This window comes from Schistocerca serialis, chromosome 1 (genome assembly GCF_023864345.2).
Source record: "Schistocerca serialis cubense isolate TAMUIC-IGC-003099 chromosome 1, iqSchSeri2.2, whole genome shotgun sequence".
NCBI lineage: Eukaryota > Metazoa > Arthropoda > Insecta > Orthoptera > Acrididae > Schistocerca > Schistocerca serialis.
The window spans coordinates 147,054,093-147,062,819 of record NC_064638.1 but is presented as its reverse complement, the minus strand read 5'-3'; positions in this window follow the sequence as shown (position 1 = coordinate 147,062,819).

The window sequence follows — 8,727 nt, the reverse complement described above, 5'->3', positions numbered from 1 at the left end:
AACGCATTTGGCTGTCAAAATAGCAGTGCGTGAAGCCATCACTGACTACATAGCACACTACTGCCGAAATATCTAACAAAACCCGAAGAAATCCGAGTCAGATTGAAGGATGTTAGCGACCCCAAAGTTAATGTCCCTTCACTACGACAGGAAGTGGAAGGAAGATAGCAAAACGGAAGTACAAATGCTTTATTCTGTTTTCGAACATTACTTAACAGAGGAGAACCCAGGCATATTGCCCAATTTCTTTCTCATACCACTGGAAAGTTAAATTGTGTCAGTGAAGCTAAAAAACAGTTATAGTCAAAATTTAATAAGACTGAAAGACCGATGGGATCCCTATCTGATTTGGTTACACACCGAATTTTCGGCTGAGTTGTCTCTCGTAACTGCAATCTACCGTGGGTCTCTTTCACAAAAATTATCTCCCATCACTTCAAGGAAAGCACTGTTCACACCCTTCCACAATAAAGTTAAGAGAATGATCCACTGACCTGCCGTCTAATAGATAGCATTGGTATTTGTCGTAGACTACGAACATATCCTAGGCTCAAACATACTGAGGTATCTCTAGCTTGATGACCTCTGTGCCACCTAAGATTGCTTCTGAAAGTATCTGTAATGTGAAAAATCATATCGCACCTTTCTCACATGACATACTGAAGCTACGCATAAAGGGCATCACGTTGGTAAGTATTCTTCGATTTTCGAAAGGCATTTGACTCGGTACTACATCTATGATTATTATTAAAAGTACGATCACAAGTGGTACCAAAAGAAATTTGTGATTGTACGTAATTTTTTGGTCGGGAGGGCGGAGCAAGTTATCTTGGATGGAGCATCGACAGAGAAAGTAACTTCGGGTGTGCCACTGGAAAGTGTCTTGGGCCCTCGCTGTTCATGTACGTTAATGACGTTATGAGAAGTAGCCACGAACTTTTTCCGAATGATATCATGTGAAGTACTGCCCCTAAAGATGCACAAATTCTCAGATTGTGATAGAGGTTCGAAATGATGCAAAGATAGGTAACTTGCTTGAAATCTATGCACTTCATAAGTTAAAGCAGGCGTCAGACGGCGGTTCGTTGACAATACTAGGGAAATGCAAGACGTGTGCAACGGATACTGCATACCAGACGCTGAAGCGATCCATCCTACAATATTTATCAGGTGTGTGGGACCGTGTAGGACAAACTGGGGACATTAAACGACTGCAAAGAAGACGGCACGAATTGCCACAAGTTTATTCGTCCAATTTGAGTGTGCCACAAAGGTACTGAACGATCTGAACTAGCAAATGCTTTCAGACAGACGCCAACTATACCTACTTAGTTTCTAGAAGCAGCGTTGTAAGCGATGACACATTGAATATATTACAACTATGTGTAGGTGCCCCGCAATTCCCGAAGGCGAGATGAGATTAATTACAGCTCCCACAGAGACACACAGAGTCATTCGCCCCGTGCTCCGTACGTGATGAACACAAAAAGCCCTAAAACCGGGATAATGTGTCTTACCATCTGCCATCCAATTCACACTGGTTTGGGAAGTATAGTGAACGCACAAAGAAAATTATCATCCACAAGGTGTTTGTTCGTTATTACCACCGGTATAACGGTTGCTGCGGAATGACGTCAAATACGGTATACGTGCCTTGCCAGGAGGAAGGAATTACAAGGCTAACAAAATTTGAAGAAATGATAGAAAAACAAAGTCTAACAGGACGAATTAGCTACAGGGTGTAACCCGAAGGTACACCAGAAAAAACGCACAGTGGGTCACACACTGCGTGTGGCATTTATCTTAAAATTTGAGAGTTGCGTTAAATACCACACATGGGAGTCATATGTTAAGACTGTCCTAGTAAATTACTACTTCGTCATTTACGTGTAAGTATCGGTGCCTCTCTTGCAGTTTCATGGTGTTTGGAATTTTAACGATCAAAATACAGAAAAAGAATAGCGTGCTCTTACAAACAGGACATGGGAAAACTTAACGAACTTCATCGTGTTTCTCATTTTAAACACAACAACCATTCAGAAAAAAGGCATGATTTTTATGAATGGCAAGTATACTTGCACACTTAATTTAACAAAGGAAGAAGAATCTTTACTAATTAAGGCGTCGAGTTACAATTTAAAACCTCTAAATTACAAGGAGAAGGTAAAGGAAACTAGCACTCGGGTGTATGATACATGCGAGAACGCAAAATTCAATAGATCTGAAAAGTAATGCTACGTAAGTGAGGAAATTTTAGAGATTCAAAGGCCATCCCCAAAAGTCGATCACACTCATCGGATTTGGAAAATTTAAATGACAAAATAAAACAAGCTATTGCTATCAGTCTAACAGCTGCCATGTCCAATGAAAAAGATTTCATACAAAAAAATTCTTTGCAGTTAACTATTAAGGTAGGCCAGTACTACATCTATGATTTCCAAACGAGGAAAGTGGATAGCTATGATACTTTTCTGACAGGTAGAAAATACGTATGTAAAAGTTACTAATCCATCCATACAGATACTACGATCTGTAAGTTCCGTAGAGAGGGTAAGAGTATTCGAACTATCATTAAACAAATGAGTAATCTTAGTTCTCTTAAAACAGCTAAAAACGGAACACGTGTAGAGTTACCCACAAACCTTTTTAACTAAGAATATTATGAACTTGTCGATCAAATTCAAGGCCTTGATTTACCTCATGATAATGCAAAAATAGCTATTAAATATAGTATGGTCCTTTCATATTTTCATGTTTAAAATCAAGATGTACCAGCGAACTGAGGTCTGCCGTAACATTGTCATCCTTTGAATATAATTTGTTCAGTCTATTATTTAAACATCAAGCGCTTTACTACAGAAGATACGTCGATGCCGGAATAACCTTACTCCGTAGGAATGATGCCATCACGCAGGTCGCGGAAGAAATACGTGCAGCGCGTATTTCTGTACTATTACAAAGTATTGAAAAAATAATACCGTCAGATATCCTGGATTTACCATTCCAAAACAATAGTAAACAAATTCACCATCTTTAGGAACCCGACATACACCAGTAACACAGTCTACACGAAATCGTATGATCGCTAACGATACGAAGAAACCTGTTTTCATTCAATATTCCGAAAAAAATGTTTCAACTGCCGTATCATAGAACGAGAAACAAACTGACATCTTTTAGCAGATTGCGAGAACAGATGGATACGACAGCTCTACACTTACACGTACACACAAGTTACAACGAAGACAACACGAACCTAAGTTAAGGATGAAATTTCATCTTGTCAGCCAGACAGCGTGGGACACCTTCCGATAAAATTTAAAAGGTTGCCACTTAAATCACACTTTAAAGTTGCACAAAAGAAGAGAAAATACGTTGCAGCATAAAGTTCGTCGTAACATCTCACATGGAACGACCAAGTACTTACACCACAGTATTTGCAGGAGAACGTGTGGTCACTGGCGAAACAACCAGATTGCATATACCAGTCGAACACTAAAAATTCGCTCCAGAAACGCACTCTTGCACACAGTGAAACTGCGCTTAGTACAAAACACAGCCCTAGAATGAGTCGTATCGAAAATAATGGAGTGAACAGAGTAAATAAATTGGGTTGTTGAAGAGCTTTAAATTCATATTGCCGAAGAACCTGGCCAGAGTAGTAACGAACAGAATAAATTTTACCGTAACGTTTACTTTAGTATCTACGATTACCTCTTCCCTAAAACTCCAATGCCTAATATTTTCCCTCGTTCCGTTGAAATGGATGTGTTTTTATGCCCGTTGCCCGTAGCCCGTAACCGGCGGGCGCTCCGCACAGACTGCAGCGTTCTATCAAAACATAAACACACTAGCGCATCGGTCGCCACTCTATGGCCTGTGACGCGCTCACGCGGCCGGATATGTAACATCGTTGTTAATAAGTTGCACAATTGTTCGACAGAGGTTATAGTTTTTTGTAACCAAATTCATTTTTCCTATTTTTATATTGATGCAAGAGTCGTAAGTATTTTTATTCATTAAATGACTGCCAGTTCTTCAAGTTATGTTTTAACAAACGGAAAACAAATAACTCTAACTAGAAGTATATGTTAATTTCGCAATGTCTTACGAAACCCATAATGCAGATCGCAAATGTACATTGTACAATTTACTATGAAATTAATTTGTACATTTATATTTTAAGCGCCTTGCACGCGCATCAGTTTGTCGGCCGACCAACAGACCGACCAATTTCGTGACTGCTTACACGGGTACCGACCGACTACAGTCAGCGATTATAGCGTCGCCGGGTTGTGATCAGTTGATGTTTAAGGCTGTACATAAGCACCAACCGACAGACCGGCCAACTGGACGTCTGTCGGCATTTTGAGCGACCGACCGACAAACTTTCCTTCTCGTGATGTCAAGAGGGTAGGACCATCCGACAGCCAACCACGCACCACTCCGCTCAACATACAGTGCCGTGCGTAGCCCTATCGTGCCAACCGCCCGACAAAAGTACCTGTTCCCTCACTGCGCGTGGTATTAAATGCTGTTCAAATATACATGACAGGGAGCGAGGTGAACTAAACTTTTAGGACATAGTTCCCGGAGAAATTTAATGACTGCAGAGGCTTGTGGGACACGTCGTGCGAGGAGTATAGCAATAAAGATACAAGAAATAATTCACTTGTTTTTAACAAATCCATAATGGTATCGTGTCGACGTAGAGAGAATAAAGGCCGTGTTTCTGGTTTTAGATTTTACTTCCATACTTTCGGAAATGAAAACTAACAACCTTAGTGTCGATATTTAGTGGAGGTTAATTCATAAAATATACTTGCTTCTTTATTATAAATGTTAAAAAAGTCTTGTCTGTAGCCAGGCCCTCTGCTATGATGAGCAAAGAGTGAGATTTTGTCTTGCAATTCTAAGAGTTGCTAAGGTCTTCATATGTTATGTATCTTTTATTATATTTACTAATTAATGTGCACGACCACCATGTGTACTCTTTCTTCATAGAATCTGAAATTAGTTTATGAAACTTAAAGGTCCCTATTTGTGCTAGATCTAACTAAATTGATAACGCTTACAGGGATATCTATTATTTCATTTTATTTGTTTTACCATGATATAGTTCCTCGATCACGCTGAAGCATTTAGCAATCATTTCAGTTAATAACAGTGGGGATACAACAGCAATGAATATGAGGTCCTCTTAACTTTAAGCAGTGCCTAGAAATCGGAATGTGCATAAAAACAACTCCTCACAGTTTACACCTTCTCTGATTACTGTATTTCTTTTCCTTGAGAATAGTCTGATGATGTTCAGCAGCTTCGAAATGGCACACATTTCAAAACTAGCAGAAAGTTGCCAAACGGTTCACAGCTCGTTCCAGGGGGAAAGAATCAATTTGAAATTTAACCTTCGACACCGCGACACAGCGCATGTGATTTTACGTTACGAATATACGCCCAATGACTTAACTATGGCCGCGTGGGATTAGCCGAGCGTGTAGGGCGCTGCAGTCATGGACTGTGCGGCTGGTCCCGGCGGAGGTTCAAGTCCTCCCTCGCGCATTGGTGTGTGTGTTTGTCCAAAGGACAATTTAGGTTATGTAGTGTGTAAGCTTAGGGACTGATGACCTTAGCAGTTAAGTCCCGTAAGATTTCACACACATTTAAACATTTTTGAACTTAACTATGCTTTCCATTAATCTACATATAATTTACAACCATAGAAATATTACGCAAACCACCTTACGGTGCATGGAGAAGAATACCTTTTACCACTACTGGTGGCTGTCTTACCATGAGGCTAAACTCAAATATGAAAGGCTAAACCCTGTTCAAATGCTGTCTTCCTATTCTGCCGCCATGACGGCGTCGTCATCAGTGACGTTGTTATGCTCATCATCTTAGGTTATTCCAATGGGCTCTCAGAGCCACCCATCTTCCTGCACCATTCAGCTGGCTGGAGGCAAGTCTCCTTCTGCTGCTCCCAAAACTTCTACTTTGGGAGCATCACGCCCTCAAATGCCAGGGACATCGGTCCACTCCCCCCATCCAGAGAAGCAATAGCCTCATCCAGCTCCTCTCAAGAGGAAGGGGTCCCTTGGGACTCTACATTCTACAATTTCCCCCCCCCCCCCCCCCAAGTGGTCAAGCGGGCGCCAGCCATTGACCGAAGGGCTCCATGGTCTTCCTTTGTCCCTGAAGCTACTGTCTAGAAGCACTTTCACCAAGCCCCTAAGGATCAGCGAGAGGGCAAACCGTCAAAGAGGTGTGTGTGTTTGAGGTTTACGGGCGCTAAACAGCGTGGTCATGAGCGTCCAAACGCATAAAAACAGGAACACATGCAGTGAAGGGACGAAGACGGACAGCGAACAAGGAGAACGGCTAAAAGACACAGACCTGACGCAGTTCCAAATCCTCACATACAGAGGCAAAACAAGAGGAGAAGAAACGCACTAAATAATGAAAGGAAACACAAGGAAAAGAGAACAGAAACCGAAGGTAAACAAGGAGGTAATCGTGACTGGCGGTCCTCTTACCTAAAACCTGGGTGATCCAGCCACCCAGCAGCACATTAAAATCCTCTCCCTAAAATCCGAGGCAACAAACTGAACAGGACACAAAACCGTAAGACCTTAACCACAGTCGTTGCATCATCTTGCAAAATAGAGGGCAAATCCGGTGGCAAGGAAACCACCGCCCTCTGGTTTGAGAATAAAAGACAGTCAAGTAAAATGTGGTGGTCAGTAATCTGGACGCCACAAGCACTGCAGATTGGGGGTCCTCCCGCCGAAGTAAAAAACCATGCATTAAGGGACTGTGCCCGATGCGGAGGCGAGTTAGGAGAATCTCATCCGGCCTGGGTGACTGGTAGGACGTACGCCATGGTCGCGTGGGGGGCTTCACGAGACGCAGCTTATTTTCACCGACTGCCAGCCACTCCTCTTCCCATTGACGCATAACACGAAAACGCAGGAGGGAGGTAACAGCATGGAGGGGGACGGCACATTCAACAACGTGAGGGAGGGTACATGCATCTTTGGCAGCCACATCCGCCAGTTCGTTTCCCCTAATACCCACCTACGTGCCCCGGCACCCAGCTGAAAGAAACCACCTTCCCCTGCCGTTGCAGGTGGAGTAGGGCATTATGGATGTTCTGTGATGTGTCGGCAGCTGGGCCAACACCTTGTAGATCGAGATGGCTGAAAATGCACGCGAGACTAACGCAGACGGGCGTGAAGTACTGGAACAGGCTACGTAATTAATGCTATGAAGAAAAGTATGTAGCTGGATTAATACTTATCTTTAATCAATCATTGTGGTACATCGCTCTTGACTATACACAGGAGACTTTAATTACAATCACTGTAAGGCGCCTTGCTAGTTCGTAGCCATTAACTTAGCTGAAGGCTATTCTGTCCCTCGGCTAATGAGAGAGAAAGGCTTCGTACATCTAGTCGCTAGCTAGGTCGTCCGTACAACTGGGCGAGAGCTTGTTCGTATCACGAGACCTGCCTTGTGGTGGCGCGAGGTCTGCGATTACACAGTGGCGACACACGGGTCCGACATGTACTAAATGGACTGCGGCCGATTTAATCTACCACCTAGCAAGTGTGGTGTCTGGCGGTGACACCACATTCTGGACGACCGCATCCGCTGGGTACAAGTGTTGCATGGTATGAAGGGCACTCAGGGAGTCAGATGAGAAACTTAAGACTGGGAACACATCTCATCTGCTCCAATGCCCGCAAGATCGCAAACAATTCGGCATCAAAGATGGTAAACGCCACAGGAAGCCGTAGCTTGACGACTAGATCAGGGAAAACAACAGCACAACCAACAGAGTCCCCCTGTTTAGAGCCATCCATAAATACTGGTACATGGTCGGGATGCTGGTGTAAAATATCGGAAAATAAGGAGGTAAAAACAAACGCAGGAGTGCAGCTCCGCCGGTACTCCGACAAGTCTAAATGGACGCTGGGCCTCTGGAGCAACCAGGGGGGCCGGCAGGTAAAACCTTGGAGTTGGGGACCACACGCTCCACACCAAGGGACTCAAGCAAATGCTTGGCATGAATCCCAAATGGTCTCGTTGCCCGGGGACGACTGGAAAAGAGACGTTCCATAGGCGGTCGGGCAACGGTAGGGTACGCAGGGGAGTTAGGACAGGCAAGGAATTGACACACCCGTCGCACCATAAGGAGTTTCCGCCGGATGGCGAGCGGCGGTTCCCCTGCCTCAGCACACAGGCTGGGGATGGGACTGGTACGGAAGGCATCATTGGCCAGCCTGATACCCTAATGGTGTACTGCGTCAAGAATCTTCAGATACGAAGGCCTCGCTGACCCATACACGGTGCAACCATAGTGAAGACGCAATCGGTCGAAAGGCCTATAAAACTGCAGCAGACGCACCCGATCTGCTCCCCAGGACCGACGGCTCAGACACTTCAAAATATTCAGTGCCTTCAGGGCCCGCACGTTGAGGTCTTTAAGGTGAGGCAACCACAACAACTTGGAATCAAAAGTGACGCCCAGGAACCTCACAGTGTCGCTAAAGGGAAGAACGGTATCCCTCAGACACAATTCACGGGAGGTAAAAAGACGTCGAGAACGATTAAAATGAACACACACACATTTGTCTGCAGAAAAGGTAAAACCCGTCTTCGCAGTCCATGCCTCTAATCGCTTTATCGTAAGCTGCAACTGCCGACTAGCAGTGACAAGACTGG